Source organism: Ranitomeya imitator, chromosome 7 (assembly GCF_032444005.1).
Source record: "Ranitomeya imitator isolate aRanImi1 chromosome 7, aRanImi1.pri, whole genome shotgun sequence".
NCBI lineage: Eukaryota > Metazoa > Chordata > Amphibia > Anura > Dendrobatidae > Ranitomeya > Ranitomeya imitator.
Genome location: NC_091288.1, coordinates 64472765 through 64499476, shown reverse-complemented (window position 1 = coordinate 64499476; position 26712 = coordinate 64472765). Strand labels below are relative to the sequence as shown.

The 26712-nt window shown below is 43.0% G+C and overlaps 1 protein-coding gene across 2 annotated transcripts in view; it reads right to left on the bottom strand.

Annotated features, from left to right (window-relative positions):
• MREG (melanoregulin) overlaps positions 1 to 26712 on the bottom strand; it is a 94166-nt gene that overhangs the window by 17187 nt on the left and 50267 nt on the right. The window lies entirely within an intron of this gene.

Genomic DNA, 26712 nt, shown 5'->3' with positions numbered 1-26712 from the left:
GGTTTGCACAGCGGTGTACAAACAGCAATGCAGCTATCAGGGAGCCTTCTAGGGCAGCCCAATGAGCTACAACGCTGAGGAAAAAAAAATTTAGCCTCCACTGTCCCTGCAAACAAAAGGTGGTGTTGGACAGTGGAAATCGCTACAGCACAAGCGGTTTGGGGGTTAATGGACCCTGCCTAACGCTATCCCTGCTTCTGACGAAGCGGCAGCAACCTCTCCCTATACTCAGATCAGCAGCAGTAAGATGGCGGTCGGTGTGCATGCCCCTTTATAGCCCCTGTGACGCCGCAGAAAGCAAGCCAATCACTGCAATGCCCTTCTCTAAGATGGTGGGGACTGAGATCTATGTCATCACGCTGCCCACACTCTGCGTTTACCTTCATTGGCTGAGAAATGGCGCTTTTCCCGTCATTGAAATGCGACTTCGGCGCGAAAGTCGCATACCGCATGGCCGACCCCACACAGGGATCGGGTCGGGTTTCATGAAATCCGACTTTGCCAAAAGTCGGCGACTTATGAAAATGAACGATCCGTTTCGCTCAACCCTAGCGGTCAGTTATGGCATTTAGTGAACCTAGCATAAAAGCCAAATAAAAAACTAGTGTGGGATTGCACTTTTTTTTGTAATTTCATTGCACTTGGAATTTTTTTTCCCATTTTCTGTTACGCGACATGGTAAAACCAATGGTATCTTTCAAAAGTACAACTCGTCCCGCAAAAAATAAGCCCCCTACATGGCCATATTGATGGAAAAATAAAAAAAAGTTATGGCTCTGGAAATAAGGGGAGCGAAAAACGAAAACAGCTCTGGGGTTGAAGGGGTTAATATCACCAAAAATTCACCGTCTAATCCAATTGGAGGAAAATATAGAATTATAAAACCTAAACTTAATATTTAGTTTTAAAAAGGATAAACACACATTACATCATCAATACAAATATGCAAAAATACAAAAAAAAATCTTACAGTACACAGACTGTGAATAATCCTATTGCTGTAACAAGATAATATTTGGGCCCAAGTATATTGCATGGCTATTACATTAATATTCTGATCTCAATAACCCTGGTCAAACATAACCCCTTATTTACATTAATGACACTAAATCTCCCATCAACAAACTAGAAAATACTATCCTTTTTTATATCAGCTATAATGAACAATATAACTAGATCAATAACTAAACCAAAAGATTGACGTCCAACTAATTGTTTAACAAATAGCCATTAGCCACCATTGCTGTTTTGATATGTTAAAAAGGTGCTCAATGACCCTTGAGGGTATGTTTCCACGTTCAGGAAACACTGCGTTATTGACGCAGCGTCCAGATGTTACAGCACAGTGGAGGGGATTTCAAGAAATCCAGTCTCCACTATGCATTAAAAGACGCATGTGGCATAGCCGCGAAAACGGACATGCGGCGCGTCTTTTGAGAACGCAGGATGTCCTTACATTGCAGAAACAACGCAAGGACAGCGCAGGTGACCTGCCAGTGACCTCAGGTGCAGATTTGGTCAGGATTTTACCTGCATAAAATCCTGATGCAATCCTGAATGTGGACACATACCCTAACAGCACTATTCACTGTCACAGAATCATAACCCCAAGACTGCATGATATATCATTGCTTCTCAGTATTCTAGCTGCACACTGCCAGCCCCTGATGAATCAAGGCAGTAAATTATGTTTGATGAAACTCCCTAGGGCCATCTCTACAGCTGCCTTACACATTTCACAAGAGTGCAGTGGTGACAGTGAATCACATTAACCCATGTGGCCCTGTACCAGGAAGATGGAGTTACCCACTTTGTCCTGTTGTTCATCTGTAATGTTCACCACAAGGTATTCAAAATTCAGGTTTCTCATTCGGTCATTTTGCCGACAGGGGTAAAAGTGAAAGAATGGCTCATTGTAAAGCGCTCACTGATACCAGCGCAATCCAAGTCCATTCATGACATTTCTGACCTAATAAACATTCCACAATCACCTGTTATTATTGACAAGTGGAAGGAGACAGGGCAACTCAGCCATGAAGTAAAGTTGCAAATTGGAATCGCCAAATGCGGAGGAGCAGAGGACATAAAAATCACCAATGCTCTGCTTACTCCATAACTGCAGACTCCAAATTTCCTCTAACATTAACATAAGCACAAAAACAGTATGGTGGAAGTGTAAGGGGGTTACAAAGACTGGTACACACCCCTACCCCTTTAAGCACATCCCGGTTCTTAATGTAGTGACAGTGTGACCGCACTATGTAAATGATTTCAATCTGCTGTGTAGATAGTGTTTTCCAACCGTTTGCTGCTATATGTTTTTTAATACTGTGTTTAGTTATGTTTGGAAAGAACAGTACACAAATCAGCCACAAGAGGGGGGCATGATAGAATACTATAGAGATAGGAACATAGAGTAAGGAACTAGCTAACTTAGGAGGGGCTAACTGAGGTAAGGCAGGAACAGTTTATTGGTTAGGGTCAGAGGGGCTCGAGAGCCTGGACAGCTTGGGTGGGCTTTAGAGCCCGAGCTACCCAATAGCTCTGTAGAGTTCTAAGCTTGGAACCCAGCCATCCAGGGCCCAATGGGCCAGAAGTACAGACTTGGCAGCAGTGTGATAGCAGTGGTGGACGGAGGCTACAGCGGAGATCACGACAGTACAGGGAGGAAGGTGGCTCTATAATGTGGCAGCTTACTGCATGGGCATGGAGCGCCCCCATGGGGCCATGGGGTACTCGGTACCGGGTCCTGCGGTTCACAGGGGCATGTCACGGTGGCTGACCCGGTCCGTGGCCCTGGGACGTCCGTGTAAAAGGGGAAGGTCTTTAAAGGGGAAATGTTCGTGACGCCATCTGTGGTATTCGGTCAGGGTGACTAACGCTGCTTTAAGGGGTTCGCTGGGGTGATGTTATGGCAGCTAGATGGCATACCTTCCCACAGGTGAAGTGTATCCCCAGGGCTTCCCGGTGTGTAGATGGTGGATGGTGAGGCGCAGGGAAGAACGAGGACACAAGGTTGCAGTCTCTTTACCTTTACTGAAGACTTCAGCATCCACAGTCCAGGACACCAGATCACAGGGGAGGCAGAGTCCGGACGGTTTGGAGGCAAGTCCAGAGACCCCTTGTCCAGATGGAAATCAGTAGCCTTCCCTTGCGCTGCAGTGTTGTAGTTCCTTACTGCCTAAGGCTTCACATAACGTCCTCACAGATGTAATGTCTCTCTCTCTGTCCTCCATATAGGATAGGACAAACCCGTATGACTGGTGGCTTGAGGCGGTTTATAGGGACTATCATGCCACCGTGCCTCCTGGGTGTAGGGCGGACAGGTAACGTGAAATTAGCTGTCCTACCGGTCTCTGGAGAAAGGCATAAAGGTCATTACTCCCTCGGTGCTGGTCCCCTTCTGTTATCCACTCCTTTGCTACGACTTCCTTGCACACTCGCTGCAATACAGTTCGGCTTTCAATGCCTCTTTCTGTTAGCTGCAGCTCTGAGGGAATGCACAGCTCCGTGTCCTTCTCCCTCATTCTCTGACAGGATCCCACCCCTGTCAGGGACCAACTACCTGAGCGGAGCTCAGCCAGTAACTAACTAACTTCCCCTACAGGTGACCAATTTTACCTATGTGGGGAGTGACCTAATAAATAGGAGCAAGAGCTCTCCCTGGTGGCCTGGAATGTGAAATGTGTTGCATGTTTGTGGTACCTGGATGCAGTTATCTTTATTTGCCTCCAAACGTAGCATCACTCTCCCCGAGAGGAAAGCAATACCACTGCGACGACCAGGCGCCGCAGGCAGATGCCCTCAGATCCAGGGCAAATTGAATGAGGGAACTCCTGAGCGTAGAGAGGCTGAACAGGGAGGATGCTGAGGTACCGCAAGAGATGGTAAGATCCGATCACGTACTGAAGGCCAGAGGAAGAAGTGCAGGGAAAGTGGAGAATGAGGACTGCTCTTCTCCATTTACACCTTTGGCCTGGGACAGCTCATAGAATCTCATGGCTTTCAGTATCATCTCTATGCTGATGACACACAGATCTACATCTCTGGACCAGATATCACCTCCCTACTAACCAGAATCCCTCAATGTCTATCCAATATTTCATCCTTCTTCTCCGCTAGATTTCTAAAACTTAACATGGACAAAACAGAATTCATCATCTTTCCCAATCTCACGTGACCCCCCCAACGAACCTATCCATTACAGTAAATGGCTGCCCACTCTCCCCAGTCCCACAAGCTCGCTGCCTCGGGGTAATCCTTGATGCTGATCTCTCCTTCAAACCACATATCCAAGCCCTTTCCACTTCCTGCCGACTTCAACTCAAAAATATTTCACGAATCCGTTCATTCCTCAACCAAGAATCTGCAAAAACCCTAGTCTATGCCCTCATCATCTCTTGCCTTGACTACTGCAACCTCCTGCTCTGTGGCCTCCCCTCGAACACTCACACCCCTCCAATCTATTCTAAACTCCGCTGCCCGCCTAATCCACCTGTGCCCCCGCTATTTCCCAGCTTCTCCCCTCTGTCAATCTCTTCACTGGCTCCCCATTGCCCAGAGACTCCAGTACAAAACCCTAACCATGACGTACAAAGCCATCCACACCCTGTCTCCTCCATACATCTGTGACCTCGTCTCCTGGTACTTACCTACACGCAACCTTCGATCCTCACAAGACCTCCTTCTCTACTCCCCTCTTACCACAATCGTATACAAGATTTCTCTCGCGTATCACCCCTACTCTGCAACCCTCTACCACAACACATCAGACTCTCGCCTACCATTGAAACCTTCAAAAAGAACCTGAAGACCCACCTCTTCCGACAAGCCTACAACCTGCAGTAACCACTGATCGACCAAACCACTGCATGACCAGCTCTACCCTCACCTACTGTATTCTCACCCATCCCTTGTAGATTGTGAGCCTTCGCGGGCAGGGTCCTCTCTCCTCCTGTACCAGTTATGACTTGTATTGTTTAAGATTATTGTACTTGTTTTTATTATGTATACCCCTCCTCACATGTAAAGCGCTATGGAATAAATGGCACTATAACAATAAATAATAATAATAATTATAAAAATAACCCTATGCTGATGTATCTAATAAGGATGTGCTGTGAACAGAAAAAAGTAAAGTTCTATGTTTTAAGTTACAATTGGACTGTGTCTCTGTTTGTGCGTAAATGTATGGAGAAGACCTTCAATCATTCAGAGGAGATCCTGAAGGTGCAGAAAGGCAAGTACACTGATTACAGGATGGTCTTTGTATGTGAAGGGAGACCAGGGTGTGCAAGAGTCGATATTCTCAGCCACGACTACGGCCCTGGCACTCCCTCACAGAAGCATCAGATTTGGGTTTCCATGGACGAGCAGAAAGCATGTAATCCTTACATCACTAAGCACAATGCCAAGCATCACACGGAGTGATGTAGTGCAAGCTGCCATTGGACTGTGGTGCAAAAGAAATACTGTATGTTCTCTGGAGTTCTGATTCACACTTCTCTATCTGGCAGTCTGATGGATGAGTCTGTGTTTTGCTAAAGAAGGAATAATGCTGAGAGATTGTGGTTTCAGCATTCGCCCCTTAGTTCAACGAAACTCAATTCTTCAGCAAATCATTTTGGGCCGTTGTATGCCTCCAACAGAGAAGATTGCAAGTTCTGCCATCTCATCCTGCATTAATGTCGAACTTGACAAATTCTCACCAAATTCTTACTACAGACATACTCCAAAACTTTGTAACAAAAAAAAAAAAAAAACACCTTTCCCAGAAGAGTGAAGGTGCCATAGCTGCAAAGAAAAGACTGATCCATTATTAATGGGTCTGGGTGTGGAATGGGGGGTTATAAAAGCTCCTGTAGGTGTAATGTGGAGATATCTCACTACGTTTTTTTCCCCATATAGTTGAAGAGTCAAGACACTCCAAGACTAGGAGAAGATTTTTCTTCACATTACAAACATAGTGCTAAGACTATCATTAAATAATGCTCTCAGTGTGAAAAACAAGATAATCTTGTAGTTATGATGATACCTTTTAATGGCTAACAAAAATAAAATAAATGATGTTACAAAGCAAGCTTCCGGGACTTCTTAGTTCCCTTCCTTAGGCATGGTATAACTCCTAATTACCTTTTTAACACTATAGTTAACATTTGCCATTTTCTCCTTTATAGCATGTAACCACTACAACGTCAGCGGTTCTTAAGGGAAATCTACCAGGAAGTTTTTGCTATGTAATCTGAGAGCACGATAAAGTAGCAGAGTCCCTTATCACAGGGATGTGTCACCTACTGAGCTATGCTTTGCTGTTTCAATACAAGTCAGTGTTTTATCAGCAAGAGATGATCACTACAGGAGAACTTGGCACATGCTAGGTAATCCAGCCACACCAACAGTGCTGATACAATGTACACAGAAAGCTATGGTGTTAGTGGGGTTATACACAGCACAGCAACTGAGCTCTGCTAGATCTGCAGTAAACTGCGACCATCATAGCTGATAAACCCAGTAAACTAAAAACCCAGTAAACTAACACAATTAAGTAAATAATGCGGTGTATCCTCTGGAATTATAGAACCTATTATATATTAGGTTCTAGCTATATATATTTTATATATAGTATGTTTTTTTTCCCCTCAAATCTTTATTTCTTTATTACATATTTTCAGGAGTAAAAGCAGTAAGGGAGAAGATATCCTAAAAAAAATAGAATTAACAAGATATGGGGTTATGCTATCAATATCTAAAATTCACCACTGGTGACACTGGCAGCGTCAGTGACTGATGGTGACATCATAGAGGTTACTTCCAACCACTGAGGCTCCATTCCCAGTGGTGTTCACTAAAGGGGTTTACTAGTGGGACAGTTTTATAAGTCGGGTCGTTGCAAACGCGGCTATACCAAATATGTATGAATTTCTTGACGTCACAATTAATAGGGATTCTGATGGTGAATTGCAGATGGACATTTATCGTAAGCCTACAGCTACGAACTCCTTACTGCATGCCTCCTCCTCGCATCCTGGCCATATTATACGGGCCATTCCGACAGGCCAGTTTCTTCGCCTTCGCAGAATATGCTCCACTGATAGGGCATTTCTGGAACAAGCAGATGATCTAAGGGAGAGATTATTGGCACGCGGACACAGTAAGCGTAATATCAAGAAGGCGTTCAATAGGGCTCGACATACCTCCAGACATACCCTCCTTTATGAAACTAGACCAAGGCAGGATAGGGATATAGTTCGATTTGTTACAAACTATCATTCGCAATTTGACCTTATGAGAAAAATGTTGTCCAAATCATGGCATGTTCTGATGGCGGACCCTATAGTTGCACGATACATCCCCAAAAATGTGAGTATTGCAGTGAGACGTGCTAAGAATCTGCAAGACATACTGGTGCATAGTCATTATACCGGTACTCCGGTGCGCACCTTTCTAGATTCTGCGGCAGCTAGGGTGGGGTGTGGTCCCTGCGGCCGCTGCGTTGCTTGCCCTAACATTGAGCGTACTAATGTTTTTTCCAACTCTGAGGGATCCCGTCAATATACTATCCGCAAGAGAATCACCTGTACCAGTAAGAATGTGATTTACTATGCGGTTTGTCCATGTAATAAGATCTATATCAGGATGACTACGAGACAGCTTAAGATACGCGTTAGAGAACATGTTTTGGGCATCAGCGCAGCGGCCGGTGTGGCCGATATCTCCACCTTAAAGACGCTGCCGCGCCATTTTAGGAGATTTCACAACTGTGATGCCGGGCTCCTAAAAGTGAGGGGGATTGACTCATTGGAAGTTGGCATTAGGGGTGGTGGTACCTTTCAACGCCTTTCTCAGATTGAATCTAAATGGATTTGGACCCTAAAGACGGTCTATCCAGCAGGGTTAAATGATAACATTAGTTATGCCCCATTTCTGTGAACATTGGTCCTGTTTGTGTTCAGATATGCGGTCTGAAATGGGCAGCACTATTATTTTTGTCTTTGTTTTTATGCTTGTTTTTAATTCCTTATCTTTTGGTTTTCTAGTTTCGGTTTGTGCTTTATCGCGATGTGTGTGATGCTATCAGGCTGCCCTCCGTTTTTTGGACTTTCCCTAGGGTGAAGAATTCGATGGCCCCTACTATCAACTCTAACTTCAACTTGATTGAGATCTAACTGTTTATGGACTGTTAGTGCTAATATTTCATCTATTGAATTTTCCCTAACTTTGGGACGTAATCTGATTATTACCTACTATGATATGTGTGTATATTGGTTATTGTATTCACTATGATTATTATTAGTATAACTATTATTATGCTTTTGTTCTGATGTTTCGGCGATATTATTATTGTGTTATTTTTGGGCCGTACTACATTGTGCCCATGGCCATATGTGATTGATCTAATATATCATTGTATTTCTCCTATTTTTTTATACATAGTCACTATCTGGATCTCAGTGATTAGTACCACCTGCCTGTATCCCGTGCTATGTATTTTTCTTATTGTTCCCTTTGGTCATTTACACTCTGTGGTACCGGCTTCCGTTTGTCACATTTAGCATTCTGTGGCCAGTATCTTTGCCTCTACAGTCCATGAGGCGGCTTTTAGTCTTATTAGGTCGCAGCCCAGTTATCAGTTTCAGCTTCTTGAGTTGCATTGCGCAGCTACTTATCTTTATTAGTAATTATTTTTTCTATACTAATATACTTACTGATCGCTCCGGCATACCGCACTGCGCGTGTGCGCGTCCGGTCCCCGGATGGGCATGGATGATCACGTGGGGCCCCCGTGGTCTCTTTGCCCTACCGTAGGATCTGTGCGCGCCGCGCGTCTGTGGTGGCTATGGTAGCACTCCGTCACTTCCGGTGCATACCTCATCATACACTTCCGGTGTACGTCCTTTTTAAGACACATTGTGGCGTACATTCTCTGCCCCCTGACGAAGATTTTCTACCGAAACGCGCATTGGGGCGGAGACGCGTGCCAGGAGTGTCCAGTCGGATTGCGGTGTGTAATCATTTATTATGCGCTTTGTTCTCCTTGCACTGTTCTCTGTGGCGCTGTGCCTGTGTTCTATCATGTAGTTACCGATCATTAGACTCTCGCAGGCGGCAGCGCCCAGCACTTATACTGGAGTCTATTAGACGATGTGTGTGAGCCGATTACTCTGTGCGGCTAATATTTAGGTCACACCGTCCGTATACCCCACCAGTTTATATTAACTATCTGACCTCCTGTCACACGTCTCCTGCCATGTTTGTGCAGCACTACTTTTAGACCCTTATCTGTATTTTATCGCTTTACACCTGTTGTTATTTTAATAATAAAGTTTATTGATGGTTTCTACAATCTGACTAAACATCATCTTTTTTCGGAGATACAAATATGTATGTATGTATGTATGTATGTATGCATATACAGTACAGAGCAAAAGTTTGGACATCTCATTTAAAGATTTTTCTGCATTTTCATGACTATGAAAATTGTATATTCACACTGAAGGCATCAAAATTATGAATGAACACAATTATGAATTATATACTTAACAAAAAAGTGTGAAACAACTGAAATTATGTCTTATATTCTGGGTTCTTCAAAGTAGCTCTCTTTTACTTTGATAACTGCTTTGCACACTCTTGGCATTCTCTTGATGAGCTTCAAGAGGTAGTCACCGGGAATGGTTTTCACTTCACAGGTGTGCCCTGTCAGGTTTAATAACTAGGATTTCTTGCCTTATAAATGGGGTTGGGACCATCAGTTGTGTTGTGCAGAAGTCTGGTGGATACACAGCTGATAGTCCTACTGAATAGACTGTTAGAATTTGTATTATGGCAAGAAAAAAGCAGCTAAGTAAAGAAAAATGAGTGGCCATCATTACTTTAAGAAATGAAGGTCAGTCAGTCCGAAAAATTGGGAAAACTTTGAAAGTGTCCCCAAGTGCAGTTGCAAAAACCATCAAGCGCTACAAAGAAACTGGCTCACATGAGGACCACCCCAGGAAAGGAAGACCAAGAGTCACCTCTGCTTCTGAGAAGTTTATCGGAGTCACCAGCCTCAGAAATCGCAGGTTAACAGCAGCTCAGATTAGAGACCAGGTCAATGCCACACAGAGTTCTAGCAGCAGACACATCTCGACAACAACTGTTAAGAGGAGACATTGTGTAGCAGGCCTTCATGGTAAAATAGCTGCTAGGAAACCACTGCTAGGGAAAGGCAACAAGCAGAGACTTGTTTGGGCTAAAGAACACAAGGAATGGACATTAGACCAGTGGAAATCTGTGCTTTGGTCTGATGAGTCCAAATTTGAGATCTTTGGTTCCAACCACCGTGTCTTTGTGCAACGCAGAAAAGGTGAACGGATGGACTCTACATGCCTGGTTCCCACCGTGAAGCATGGAGGAGGAGGTGTGATGGTGTGGGGGTGCTTTGCTTGTGACACTGTTGGGGGATTTATTCAAAATTAAAGGCATACTGAAGCAGCACGGCTACCACAGCATCTTGCAGCGGCATGCTATTCCATCCGGTTTGCGTTTAGTTGGACCATCATTTATTTTTCAACAGGACAATGATCCCAAACACACCTCCAGGCTGTGTAAGGGCTATTTGACCAAGAAGGAGAGTGATGGGGTGCTACGCCAGATGACCTGGCCTCCACAGTCACCAGACCTGAACCCAATCAAGATGGTTTGGGGTGAGCTGGACCGCAGAGTGAAGGCAAAAGGGCCAACAAGTGCTAAGCATCTCTGGGAACTCCTTCAAGATTGTTAGAAGATCATTCCCGGTGACTACCTCTTGAAGCTCATCAAGGGAATGCCAAGAGTGTGCAAAGCAGTCATCAAAGCAAAAGGTGGCTATTTTGAAGAACCTAGAATATAAGACATATTTTCAGCTGTTTCACACTTTTTTTTTAAGTATATAATTCATAATTATGTGTTAATTCATAGTTTTGATGCCTTCAGTGTGAATTTACAATTTTCATACTCCTGAAAATACAGAAAAATCTTTAAATGAGAAGGTGTCTAAACTTTTGGTCTGTACTGTAGGTTACACCACTTGGTTTGACTTGTGACCTATGTATATGTAAAGTGATTGTATTTTTATTTATGCATTTTTCATATAATCAATGCACAACAGCCTCTGCTTCAGGTGATTCATTTAGAACCAAGCTTACGGATAATACAAATTCCATCAGCTCAGAAAGCCGACTCAGACTGAGAGCAGCAGAGCTTGGATTAGGACTCTATACTGTAACTGTTGTAAGAAGTTCTGGAAAGAAAAGATTTACGTAAACTGTACCGTGGGGGGAACAACTTCTTGGAATTCCAGAATAAAGTATTTTCTAAAGCCATCAGTTAACCCTTTCACGACATGCGCCGTACTATTACTGCGCATGCCGTGTCAACCCCTTTGATGTGGGCTCCGGCGGTGAGCCCACATCAAAGTCGCGACATGTCAGCTGTTTTGTACAGCTGACATGTACGCGCAATAGCGGCAGGTGAAATTGCTATTCACCCGCCGCTATTAACCTGTTAAATGCCGCTGTCAAACGCAGACAGCGGCATTTAACCGGCGCTTCCGGCCGGGCGGCCGGAAATGATGTCATCGCCGACCCCCGTCACATGATCGGGGGTCGGCGATGCATCAGGATGGTAACCATAGAGGTCCTTGAGACCTCTATGGTTACTGATGCCGGCCTGCTGAGAGCGCCCCCCTGTGGTCGGCGCTCACAGCACACCTGCATTTCAGCTACATAGCAGCGATCTGATGATCGCTGCTATGTAGCAGAGCCGATCAGGCTATGCCAGCTTCTAGCCTCCCATGGAGGAAATTGAAGCATGGCACAAGTAAAAAAAAAATGTTTTTAAAAATATGAAAAAAATATAAAAGTTTAAATCACCCCCCTTTCACCCCATCCTAAATAAAACAATTAAAAAAAAAAAAAAAAAAACCTACACGTATTTGGTATCGCCGCGTTCAGAATCGCCCAATCAATAAAAAAAGCATTAACCTGATCGCTAAACAGCGTAGCGAGAAAAAAAATCTGAAACGCCAGAATTACGTTTTTTTTGGTCGCCGTGACATTGCATTAAAATGCAATATCAGGCGATCAAAAGAACGTATCTGCACCGAAATGGTATCATTAAAAACGTCAGTTCGGCACGCAAAAAATAAGCCCTCACCTGACCCCAGATCACGAAAAATGGAGACGCTTCGGGTATCGGAAAATGGCACTTTTTTTTTTTTAAGCAAAGTTTTGAATTTTTTTTCACCACTTGGATAAAAAAATAACCTAGACATGTTAGGTGTCTATGAACTCGTAATGACCTAGAGAATCACAATGGCAGGTCAGTTTTAGCATTTAACGAACCTAGCAAAAAAGTCAAACAAAAAACAAGTGTGGGATTGCACTTTTTTTGCAATTTCACCGCGTTTGGAATTTTTTTCCCCTTTTCTAGTAAAAGACATGGTAAAACCAATGGTGTCGTTCAAAAGTACAACTCGTCCCGCAAAAAACAAGCCCTCACATGAACATATTGACGGAAAAATAAAAAAGTTATGGCTCTGGGAAGGAGGGAAGTGAAAAACGAAAAAGGGCCGCGACTTGAAGGGGTTAAAGGAAAACTGTCAGAATCTTGGAGGGATAAATGTTTGGCTGTTCACAGGGCTGGGAATACACCTGTCTACCCTAGGCCAAAGCACATAATTCTGCGAAACCAACCTTGAAAAATGTTATTAGACATGTATTGAGTGGAAAGTTGTCATTGCCACTTAACCCCTTTACCCCTAAGAGTGGTTTGCACGTTAATGACCGGGCCAATTTTTACAATTCTGACCACTGTCCCTTTATGAGGTTATAACTTTGGAACGCTTCAACGGATCCTGGTGATTCTGACACTGTTTTCTCGAGACATATTGTACTTCATGATCTTTGTAAAATTTCTTTGATAATACCTGCGTTTATTTGTGAAAAAAACGGAAATTTGGCAAAAATTTTGAAAATTTCGCAATTTTCCAACTTTGAATTTTTATGCAATTAAATCACAGAGATATGTCACACAAAATACTTAATAATTAACATATCCCACATGTCTACTTTACATCAGCACAATTTTGTTAGAAAATTTTTTTTTGTTAGGGAGTTATAAGGGTTAAAAGTTGACCAGCAATTTCTCATTTTTACAACACCATTTTTTTTTTTTAGGGACCACATCTCATTTGAAGTCATTTTGAGGGGTCTACATGATAGAAAATACCCAATTGTGACATCATTCTAAAAACTGCACCCCTCAAGGTCCTCAACACCACATGCAAGAAGTTTATTAACCCTTCAGGTGTTTTACAGGAATTTTTGGAATGTTTAAATAAAAATGAACATTTAACTTTTTTTCACAAAAAATTTACTTCAGCTCCAATTTGTTTTATTTTACCAAGGGTAACTGGAGAAAATGGACCCCAACAGTTGTTGTACAATTTGTCCTGAGTACGCCGATACCCCATATGTAGAGGTAAACCACTGTTTGGGCGCATGACAGAGCTCGGAAGCGAAGGAGGGCAATTTGACATTTCAACGCAAAATTGACAGGAATTGAGATGGGACGCCATGTTGCATTTGGAGAGCCACTGATGTGCCTAAACATTGAAACCCCCCACAAGTGACACCATTTTGGAAAGTAGACCCCCTAAGGAACTTATCTGGATGTGTGGTGAGCACTTTGACCCACCAAGGGCTTCACAGAAGTTTATAATGCAGAGCCATAAAAATAAAACAAAATTTTTTTCCCACAAAAATTATTTTTTAGCCCCCAGTTTTGTATTTTCCCTAGGGTAACAGGAGAAATTGAACCCCAAAAGTTGTTGTCCAATTTGTCCTGAGTACGCTGATACCCCATATGTGGGCGCATGGGAGAGCTCGGAAGGGAAGGAGCGCCATTTGGAATGCAGACTTAGATGGAATGGTCTGCAGGCGTCACATTGCGTTTGTAGAGCCCCTAATGTACCTAAACAGTGGAAACCCCCCTTAAGTGACACCATTTTGGAAAGTAGACCCCCTAAGGAACTCATCTAGATGTGTTGTGAGAGCTTTGAACCCCCAAGTATTTCACTACAGTTTATAACGCAGAGCCGTGAAAATAAAAAATCCTTTTTTTCCCCCCACAAAAATTATTTTTTAGCCCCCAGTTTTGTATTTTCCCTAGGGTAACAGGAGAAATTGGACCCCAAAAGTTGTTGTCCAATTTGTTCTGAGTACGCCGATACCCGATATGTTGGGGTAAACCCCTGTTTGGGCACACGGGAGAGCTCAGAAGGGAAGGAGCACTGTTTTACTTTTTCAACGCAGAATTGGCTGGAATTGAGATTGGACACCATGTCGCGTTTGGAGAGCCCCTGATGTGCCTGAACAGTGGAAACCCCCCCAATTATAACTGAAACCCTAATTCAAACACACCCCTAACCCTAATTCCAACGGTAACCCTAACCACACCTCTAACCCTGACACACCCCTAACCCTAATCCCAACCCTATTCCCAACCGTAAATGTAATCCAAACCCTAACCCTAACTTTAGCCCCAACCCTAACTTTAGCCCCAACCCTAACTGTAGCCCTAACCCTAACTGTAGCCCTAACCCTAACCCTAACGGGAAAATGGAAATAAATACATTTTTTTTAATTTTTCCCTAACTAAGGGGGTGATGAAGGGGGGGTTTGATTTACTTTTATAGCGGGTTTTTTAGCGGATTTTTATGATTGGTAGCTGTCACACACTGAAAGACGCTTTTTATTGCAAAATATATTTTTTGCGTTACCACATTTTGAGAGCTATAATTTTTCCATATTTTGGTCCACAGAGTCATGTGAGGTCCTGTTTTTTGCGGGACGAGTTGACGTTTTTATTGGTAACATTTTCGGGCACGTGACTTTTTTGATCGCTTTTTATTCCGATTTTTGTGAGGCAGAATGACCGAAAACCAGCTATTCATAACGACCCGACCTATAAAACTGTCCCACTAGTTAACCCCTTCAGTAAACACCGTAAAAAAGAAAGAAAAGAAAACGAGGCAAAAAACAACCCTTTATTATCATACTGCCGAACAAAAAGTGGAATAGCACGCGATCAAAAAGACAGATATAAATAACCATGGTACCGCTGAAAAATTCATCTTATCCCACAAAAAAATGAGCTGCCATACAGCATCATCAGTGAAAAAATAAAAAAGTTATAGTCCTCAGAATAAAGCGATGCAAAAATAATTCTTTTTTCTATAGAATAGTTTTTATCGTATAAAAGCACCAAAACATAAAAAAACTAAATGAGGTATCGCTGTAATTGTACTGACCCAAAGAATAAACCTGCTTTATCTATTTTACCAAACGCGGAACGGTATAAATGCCCCCTCGCCCAAAAATAAAAGATATTCATGAATAGCTGTTTTTTTTAAATCAGATATTTTTTATTAAAGTTTTCAGAACATAACAGTATTTTCTCCAAAATACCCCACAATCTTTTCCCCATTCCCAACTATTCCCCCCATACCCAACCCTGGTCCAATGATAAAATATATCACAAGAAAAATACAGACATAGATAAGGCACATATCCCAAAGCACCAGTCATGGAGTACAACTAAGGCTACTTTCACACTTCCGTCTTTATAAAGACGTTGCAATGCGTCGTTCTGTGCAAAAAACGCATCCTGCAAAGTTGCCTGCAGGATGCGTTTTTTGCACATAGACTTGTATTACCGACGCATCGCAACGTATGGACACACATTCCATACGTCGTGCACTGGATGTGTCGGTAATTGGCGGACCGTCGTCACAAAAAAATTCAATTAAACTTTTTTTGTGCGACGCGTCTGCCATTTTCGACCGTGCATGCGCGGCCGAAACGCCGCACCATCCTCCCCGGAACTCATAATGGGCAGCGGATGCGTCTGAAAACTGCATCCGCTGCCCATGTTGTGCACTATTTTGCACAACGTCCGACGGTACGTCGGGCTGACGGTTTGCGACGGCCCCGTACCGACGGAAATGTGAAAGTAGCCTAAATCACTTTCAGGGTGATATAAACAGGGTATCACGAGAATAAACTTAGACAATAAGCCCGGAATATTCAACCATCCTGCCCAAATTTTCTTAAACACTGCCGGGCTACCCCGTTTAAGATAAATGGCCTTCTCTCTGCATAGTATGAGGTTTAGCTTATTTACATATTCTTTCCTCGTGGGAACTTTATCTGAGATCCAGTGATATGCTATTCATTTTCTAGCAGTAAAAAGCATTCTGGCAACAGCTATTTGTGAATAATCATCTCCTCCCGCCTCCTCAATATATCCAAGCACACAGACAATAGGATCTCTGGGAATATACTGCTCTGTGGCCATATATATTAAGTTGAGAACCATAATCCAGAATATTTGTATACAGGGACACGTCCAGAACATATGTAGGATATCTGCATTATCGAGCGTACACTTGGGACATTTTGAATCTGGCCTTAGACCCAAATCAAACAGCCACTTAGGGGTCCTATAAACCCTATAAATGATATACAGTTGAGACAGACAGTTAAGGTACCGTTACACAAAACGACTTACCCAACGATCACGACCAGCGATACGACCTGGCCGTGATCGTTGGTAAGTCGGTGTGTGGTCGCTGGGGAGCTGTCACACAGACAGCTCTCTCCAGCGACCAACGATCCGGGGAACAACTTCGGCATCATTGAAACTGTCTTCAACGATGTCGAAGTCCCCGGGTAACCAAGGTAAACATCGGGTTACTAAGCGCAGGGCCACGCTTAGTAACCCGATATTTACCCTGGTTACCATTTTAAAAGTAAAAAAAAAAAAAAAACAGTACATACTCACATTCTGATGTCTGTCACGTCCCCCGGCGTCCACAGGGTTAAAACTGATTCGGCAGGAGCGCTGCTAATGCACGCGCTGCTGCCGAGAGCTTTCCCTGCACTGTGTCAGCGCCGGCCGCAAAGTAGCAGTGACGTCACCGCTGTGCTTTGCCGGCCGGCTCTGCATCCTCCAACTCCTGAAGTACAAGTTTAGATTTTTGTCTTGAACTAGTCTTAATCTTTGAAATCTCACGAAGAAACACACCATGCAAGCATGCCTTCAGAGACTCCCACACCACCAGACTAGAGGCTGAGTTCTCATTAAACCGAAGGAATTCCTGTAATTCAGAGGTGAACATATCAGTCTTATCCAGAATAGCTGGTTTTTGGTCATACTGCCTCATAAAAATCGGAATAAAAAGCGATCAAAAAATGTTACGTGCCCGAAAATGTTACCAATAAAAACGTCAACTCATCCCGCAAAAAACAAGACCTCACATGACTCTGTGGAGTGTGTGACAGCTGCCAATCATAAAAATCTGCTAAAAAAACTGCTATAAAAGTAAATCAAACCCCTTCACTGTTAAATATTAATTATTAATTGAATTATTCTTATTCTCAATTCTGTACTGAACACATTGCCTCTCGCTGACATTACAAATGCTATTTATGTATATATAGCTCAGAGTATAAGTTAACACCATACAGAGAGAACACGTGATCTGTGGGACATATAAATAACGCCTCTTAGGAGGTGGAGGTCACGTGGGGGCTGTCACCTCCTGCCTTCACCATCATTGTCCATGGACGTTAGACAAGTCACACAAGGAAGGAACAGCTGGTAGCCATGATTCTACTCCATGAAAGAAAGATGACTTCTACTACATCTCAGAAACAACGAGTAACAAGCGCTGATATTTACAAATGGACAATCTGTTTGTAACTATTTCATCTACAGTTAGGGCCAGAAATATTTGGACAGTGACACAATTTTCGCGAGTTGGGCTCTGCATGCCACCACATTGGATTTGAAATGAAACCTCTACAACAGAATTCAAGTGCAGATTGTAACGTTTAATTTGAAGGGTTGAACAAAAATATCTGATAGAAAATGTAGGAATTGTACACATTTCTTTACAAACACTCCACATTTTAGGAGGTCAAAAGTAATTGGACAAATAAACATAACCCAAACAAAATATTTTTATTTTCAATATTTTGTTGCAAATCCTTTGGAGGCAATCACTGCCTTAAGTCTGGAACCCATGGACATCACCAAACGCTGGGTTTCCTCCTTCTTAATGCTTTGCCAGGCCTTTACAGCCGCAGCCTTCAGGTCTTGCTTGTTTGTGGGTCTTTCCGTCTTAAGTCTGGATTTCAGCAAGTGAAATGCATGCTCAATTGGGTTTAGATCTGGAGATTGACTTGGCCATTGCAGAATGTTCCACTTTTTGGCACTCATGAACTCCTGGGTAGCTTTGGATGTATGCTTGGGGTCATTGTCCATCTGTACTATGAAGCGCCGTCCAATCAACTTTGCAGCATTTGGCTGAATCTGGGCTGAAAGTATATCCCGGTACACTTCAGAATTCATCCGGCTACTCTTGTCTGCTCTTATGTCATCAATAAACACAAGTGACCCAGTGCCATTGAAAGCCATGCATGCCCATGCCATCACGTTGCCTCCACCATGTTTTACAGAGGATGTGGTGTGCCTTGGATCATGTGCCGTTCCCTTTCTTCTCCAAACTTTTTTCTTCCCATCATTCTGGTACAGGTTGATCTTTGTCTCATCTGTCCATAGAATCCTTTTCCAGAACTGAGCTGGCTTCTTGAGGTGTTTTTCTGCAAATTTAACTCTGGCCTGTCTATTTTTGGTATTGATGAATGGTTTGCATCTAGATGTGAACCCTTTGTATTTACTGTCATGGAGTCTTCTCTTTACTGTTGACTTAGAGACAGATACACCTACTTCACTGAGAGTGTTCTGGACTTCAGTTGATGTTGTGAACGGGTTCTTCTTCACCAAATTAAGTATGCGGCGATCATCCACCACTGTTGTCATCCGCGGACGCCCAGGCCTTTTTGAGTTCCCAAGCTCACCAGTCAATTCCTTTTTTCTCAGAATGTACCCAACTGTTGATTTTGCTACTCCAAGCATGTCTGCTATCTCTCTGATGGATTTTTTCTTTTTTTTCAGCCTCAGGATGTTCTGCTTCACCTCAATTGAGAGTTCCTTTGACCGCATGTTGTCTGCTCACAGCAACAGCTTCCAAATGCAAAACCACACACCTGGAATCCACCCCTGACCTTTTAACTACTTCATTGATTACAGGTTAACGAGGGAGATGCCTTCAGAGTTAATTGCAGCCCTTAGAGTCCATTGTCCAATTACTTTTGGTCCCTTGAAAAAGAGGACGCTATGCATTACAGAGCTATGATTCCTAAACCCTTTCTCCGATTTGGATGTGGAAACTATCATATTGCAGCTGGGAGTGTGCACTTTCAGCCCATATTATATATATAATTGTATTTCTGAACATGTTTTTGTAAACAGCTAAAATAACAAAACTTGTGTCACTGTCCAAATATTTCTGGCCCTAACTGTATCTTTAAGTTTCTTTTGCAATGTGGTTTTTCTGTGGACAATTCAATAAACCACTACATTTTTTATGAAAATATCATGACATTTTTCTTTAAAAATAATGCACCTGGTGAATAGTCCTGATTAAATAAATGAGCAAAATAAGCATATTTAACAATCACCCCCTTAGTTAGGGAAAAATAAAGAGAATTAAAAAAAATAATTTATTTCTATTTTCCCATTAGGGTTAGGGCTAGGGTTAGGGTTGGGGCTAGGGTAAGGGTTAGGGTTGGGGGCGAGGGTTAAGGCTAGGTTTAGGGTTAAGGCCAGGGTTAGGGTTGGGGCTTGGATTACATTTACGGTTGGGATTAAGGTTAAGGGTGTGTCAGAATTAGGGGTGTGGTTAGGGTTATGGTTGAAATTAGGGTTAGGGGTGTGTTGGGGTTAAGGGTGTGGCTGGGATTAGGGGTGTGTTTGGGTTAGGGTTTCAGATAGAATTGGGGCACATCAGGGGCTCTCCAAACGCGACATGGCGTCTGATCTCAATTCCAGCTAATTCTGCGTTGAAAAATTAAAACAGTGCTCCTTCCCTTCCGAGCTCTCCCGTGCGCCCAAGCAGGGGTTTATCCCAAAATATGGGGTATCATCGTACTCAGGACAAATTAGACAACATCTTCTGGGGTCCAATTTCTCCTATTACCCTCGGGAAAATACAAAACTGGGGGCTAAAAAATAATTTTGTGGAGAAACAAAAAAGAATTTTTATTTTCACGGCTCTGCATTATAAACTGTAGTGAAACACTTGGGGGTTCAAAACTCTCACAACACATCTAGATAAGATCCTTAGGGGGTCTATTTTCTAAAATGGTGTCACTTGTGGTGGGTTTCAATGTTTAGGCACATCAGGGGCTCTCCAATCGCAATTTGGCTCCCTATCTCAATTCCAGCCAATTTTGCATTGAAAAGTCAAACGGCGCTCCTTCCCTTCCAAGCTCTGCCTTTTCTGAGGTGGCTGGGGGCAGATGTTTTTAGCTGGGGGGGGCAATAACCATGGTCCCGCTCTAGGCTATTAATATCTGCCCTCAGTCACTGGCTTTCCCACTCTGGCGGAGAAAATTGAGCGGGAGCCCACACCAATTTTTCCGGGATTTAACCCTTTATTTTAACAGCTAGAGCCCCCATATTTTAAAAAAATAAGGGATATGAGATGGTTTACTGTATGTAATCATGTCTCATATCCTGTCGGGTTTAAGAAGGAGATAGCAAAACCGGCAATTGAATTACCGGCTTTTCTGCTATCTAGCGCTGTATGAAATATATATAATATATATATATACAGTGGGGCAAAAAAGTATTTAGTCAGTCAGCAATAGTGCAAGTTCCACCACTTAAAAAGATGAGAGGCGTCTGTAATTTACATCATAGGTAGACCTCAACTATGGGAGACAAACTGAGAAATAAAAATCCAGAAAATCACATTGCCTGTTTTTTTAACAATTTATTTGCATATTATGGTGGAAAATAAGTATTTGGTCAGAAACAAACAATCAAGATTTCTGGCTCTCACAGACCTGTAACTTCTTCTTTAAGAGTCTCCTCTTTCCTCCACTCATTACCTGTAGTAATGGCACCTGTTTAAACTTGTTGTCAGTATAAAAAGACACCTGTGCACCCCCTGTGCACAGTCTGACTCCAAATTCCACTATGGTGAAGACCAAAGAGCTGTCACAGGACACCAGAAACAAAATTGTAGCCCTGCACCAGGCTGGGAAGACTGAATCTGCATTAGCCAACCAGCTTGGAGTGAAGAAATCAACAGTGGGAGCAATAATTAGAAAATGGAAGACATACAAGACCACTGATAATCTCCCTCGATCTGGGGCTCCACGCAAAATCCCACCCCGTGGGGTCAGAATGATCACAAGAATGGTGAGCAAAAATCCCAGAACCACGCGGGGGGACCTAGTGAATTAACTGCAGAGAGCTGGGACCAATGTAACAAGGCCTATCATAAGTAACACACTACTCCACCATGGACTCAGAACCTGCAGTGCAAGACGTGTCCCACTGCTTAAGCCAGTACATGTCCGGGCCCATCTGAAGTTTGCTAGAGAGCATTTGGATGATCCAGAGGAGTTTTGGGAGAATGTCCTATGGTCTGATGAAACCAAACTGGAACTGTTTGGTAGAAACACAACTTGTCGTGTTTGGAGGAAAAAGAATACTGAGTTGCATCCATCAAACACCATACCTACTGTAAAGCATGGTGGTGGAAACATCATGCTTTGGGGCTGTTTCTCTGCAAAGGGGCCAGGACGACTGATCCGGGTACATGAAAGAATGAATGGGGCCATGTATCATGAGATTTTGAGTGCAAACCTCCTTCCATCAGCAAGGGCATTGAAGATGAAACGTGGCTGGGTCTTTCAACATGACAATGATCCAAAGCACACCACCAGGGCAACGAAGGAGTGGCTTCGTAAGAAGCATTTCAAGGTCCTGGAGTGGCCTAGCCAGTTTCCAGATCTCAACCCTATAGAAAACCTTTGGAGGGAGTTGAAAGTCCGTGTTGCCAAGCGAAAAGCCAAAAACATCACTGCTCTAGAGGAGATCTGCATGGAGGAATGGGCCAACATACCAACAACAGTGTGTGGCAACCTTGTGAAGACTTACAGAAAATGTTTGACCTCTGTCATTGCCAACAAAGGATATATTACAAAGTATTGAGATGAAATTTTGTTTCTGACCAAATACTTATTTTCCACCATAATATGCAAATAAAATGTTAAAAAAACAGACAATGTGATTTTCTGGATTTTTTTTTCCTCAGTTTGTCTCCCATAGTTGAGGTCTGCCTATGATGTAAATTACAGACGCCTCTCATCTTTTTAAGTGGTGGAACTTGCACTATTGCTGACTGACTAAATACTTTTTTGCCCCACTGTATATATATATATATATATATATATATATATATATATATATATATATATATATATATATATATATATGGACTGTATATATGTTTTCATGAATATTTGAGCTCATGGATCAATTCTATGTCAGTTTTGCAAGCCGGCGAGAAAATCTCGCTGTACAGATGCCATACAGAGGTCTACATGCGCAAAATACGCTGCCACACCCTGCCTACGGATTACATGCGGATCAGTGTTTTGGGAACATTTCTGCGTATTACGCCTGTATAATAAGGACCATATTTCCCTACGCCTAGTGTGATGCCGGCTTCATAAATCCCTAACAAAAAAAAATTTTGTTTCCAAAATTGTGCTGATGTAAAGTAGACATGTGGGAAATGTTACTTATTATGTATTTTGTGTGAAATATCTCTGTGATTTAACCCTTTCACGACATGCGCCGTACTATTACTGCGCATGCCGTGTCACCTCTGTACAGCTGACATGTGCGCGTAATAGCGGCGGGTGAAATCGCTATTCACCCGCCGCTATTAACCTGTTAAATGCCGCTGTCAAACGCAGACAGCGGCATTTAACCGGCTCTTCCGGCCGGGCTGCCGGAAATGATGTCATCGCCGACCCCCGTCACATGATCGGGGGTCGGCGATGCATCAGGAAGGTAACCATAGAGGTCCTTGAGATCTCTATGGTTACTGATGCTGGCCTGCTGTGAGCGCCCCCTTGTGGTCAGCGCTCACAGCACACCTGCATTTCAGCTACATAGCAGCGATCTGATGATCGCTGCTATGTAGCAGTGCCGATCAGGCTATGCCAGCTTCTATCCTCCCATGGAGGAAATTGAAGCATGGCACAAGTAAAAAAAAAATGTTTTTAAAAATATGAAAAAAATATAAAAGTTTAAATCACCCCCCTTTCGCCCCATCCTAAATAAAACAATTAAAAAAAAAAAAAAAAACTACACATATTTGGTATCACCACGTTCAGAATCGCCCGATCTATCAAAAATAAAAGCATTAACCTGATCGCTAAACAGCGTAGTGAGAAAGAAATCCGAAACGAATTACGTTTTTTTTGGTCGCCGTGACATTGCATTAAAATGCAATAACGGGCGATCAAAAGAACGTATCTGCACCGAAATGGTATTAAAAACGTCAACTCGGCACGCAAAAAATAAGCCCTCAACTGACCCCAGATCACGAAAAATGGAGACGCTACGAGTATCGAAAATGGCACTTTTTTTTTTTTTTTTTTTTAAGCAAAGTTTAGAATTTTTTTTCACCACTTGGATAAAAAATAACCTAGACATGTTAGATGTCTATTAACTCATAATGACCTAGAGAATCACAATGGCAGGTTAGTTTTAGCATTTAATGAACCTAGCAAAAAAGCCAAACAAAAAACAAGTGTGGGATTGCACTTTTTTTGCAATTTCACCGCACTTGGAATTTTTTTCCCGTTTTCTAGTAAAAGACATGGTAAGACCAATGGTGTCGTTCAAAAGTACAACTCGTCCCGCAAAAAATAAGCCCCCACATGACCATACTGATGGAAAAATATAAAAGTTATGGCTCTGGGAAGGAGGGAAGTGAAAAATGAAGACGCAAAAACTAAAAAGGGCCGCGACTTGAAGGGGTTAAGGGCATAAAAATTCAAAGTTGGAAAATTGCGAAATTTTCAAAATTTTCACCAAATTTCCATTTTTTTTGCAAATAAACGCAGGTAATATCAAATAAATTTTACCACTATCATGAAGTACAATATGTCTCCAGAAAACAACGTCAGAATCACTGGGATCCTTTGAAGAGTTCCATAACCTCATAGAGGGACAGTGGTCAGAATTGTAAAAATTTGCCTGATCATTAACGTGCAAACCACCCTCAGGGCTTAAAGGGTTAAAGAAAAAAAACATAGATGCTCACCTGTCCTGCCACCATAGCACACCATTCAGGCTCCTGCTACATCTGTGTCCTCCTTTCCACCATCCTCTTCAACCATCTCTACAGTGTTACAACATGTGCCATAACAGAGACTCACTCTGCTTTGGATGGAGTCGGAGACTGAATGGTGGTCTTCAACTGGACAAGTGAGCACTAAAGTGATTTTACAAAATAAATACATTTTCTATTTAGCCCTCTACTTATATACTAAGAAACATTCAAATCCCGTGTGCCGGTGGCAGTGCCGAGTATTGTAGTGAGAGACTCACACGAGTTTCTCGCATTGCACTCGCCAGGGTGACCCCAGCCTACTTCAGAACATGGGACAAAACTAATAAGTGAAATATCCACATAATTTAACCCATTCATGACCTTGGGATTTTCAGTTTTTGCAATTAAAAGGGAACCTGTCACCTGAATTTGGCGGGACCGGTTTTCGGTCATATGGGCGGAGTTTTCAGGTGTTTGTTTCACCCTTTCCTTACCCGCTGGCTGCATGCTGGCCGCAATATTGGATTGAAGTTCATTCTCTGTCCTCCGTAGTACATGCCTGCGCATATTTCAAACTTTTATATTTTTTAAAACTTTTTTTCTACTTTTTACCTGCTTCAGTAGTCTCCTTAGGATACTTGAAGCTGCGATCATCAGTTCGCCTTAACTACACACAGCAAGGTTTCAGCCTTGCTATGTGCAGCAAAAATGATCATCTGCTATGAACGCCTGTCACGGGGCGGTGCTCATAGCAGATTGGCAATGACAACTACAGGGGTCTCTTTCAGACCCCGGGTTGCTATGCTGACCCATTACCAACCTGGATCATGTGACAGGCCGGCGATCGATGGGTTTTATGGCGAAGATTGGCAATGGCATTTAACATGTTAACAGACATGTGAATCGCGATTCAACCCATGGCTGTTGGCGGCACATGTCAGCTGATCAGATCAGCTATCTTGTGCCTGAAAACATGTGGACTCAGTTCCGAGCCCGCATGAAGTGCAGAGACGCAACTTATGATGCATGTGTGATAGGTCATGACAGAGTTAAAATACTACAGCTTACAATCAGCAATATTGAACTACCCAGAGAGTACTTGTGTAATGCCCCAAAGTTGTTGTGTATGTGCCTTTAAGATGTAGCAGAGCTATCTGCTACCTCATTGTGCAAATATAGCGATCACATTTCCCTGCGCAGATAATGTACATTAGAATTCAGTACATAGACGTGCCTTATACATGCATGAAGTGATGTACTTATGTTCTGTTATCAGGAGGTTGCTGGGTTCCCATTGCGTTAATGGGAAAGCGCTAATGGACAGCGTTGCACGGCGAAATTAACGCCGTGCAACGCGTCCGTTAGCGCGCCCATTCACGGCAATGGGAACGCGCAGCACTAGCGAGTGCCATGTTCGGCACGCGCTAGCGACGCCCCGGTGTTTCCTGGCGCGCCGCGGACGCTGCTTGCAGCGTCCGAGGCGCGCCTGCGGTCCGTTCCCCGCGGGGACGTTACCGCGACCACGGAACGCGGCCCCATTAAAAACATTGCGTTAGCGCAATCCGCTAGCGCTAGCGCTAAACGGGTTGCACTAACGCAATATGAACCTTAGAACACATAACAAGGTCCTGAAGGAAGGAGACATTTTGTCCAAGAAAACAGCCCGGGCTCCTGTATATATCAGAAACCACAGCCTCAGCTGCAGACAGCTGTATGATAAAGTCTGTGCATAGAAACAGAAGTTGAAACTCAGGAATCAGTGCACCATTTATATGTATGCATTACTATACTGGGAAGTAACTATGCTTGATGCATTGGAATTGAATATCTGTTAAATCATCATTTATCTGGATGTACCTGTGTATTTGTGCAACAAGTAAAGATTATCAACAGCCCTATTGCCTACCTGTTTTCTGGACTATTTGGAGTGCACCACATTACACCACACTAACAGGAAACAAAGGTTAATTACATGCACCCCGACATCAAACTATTTTCTTTTATTTTTGTCCCTGCCACAAGGAAGTTTTAACATCCATACACCACATGGTGTGTGACCTATGGCAGATTATTGCATCACAGTATCACACTAGGCGAAGTGGACACCCTTTTCTCCTGTTTGACATGAGAAGAAATACATCTTTTCCTTGGCTGATTGAGCTTGGAGGAGTTACACTGGAGAAAAAGAAGTCCTTTGTGCTCAGTCAGCCATGGCAAAGATTTATTTCTTCTCCCGTCATACACTTCTCCAGCAGATGTGCTTACAGTACAACTCCCCTGAAAGTAATGACGCAAGCCTTGGGAGCTGAAGGTCTTCAAACTGCAGCCCATTCTGACCCATGACCATTTGAACATGATGGGGCCATTTTATTACATTGTTGGAAAAACCTTTTAATCGACAAGACGGAACCCAATCTAACTGT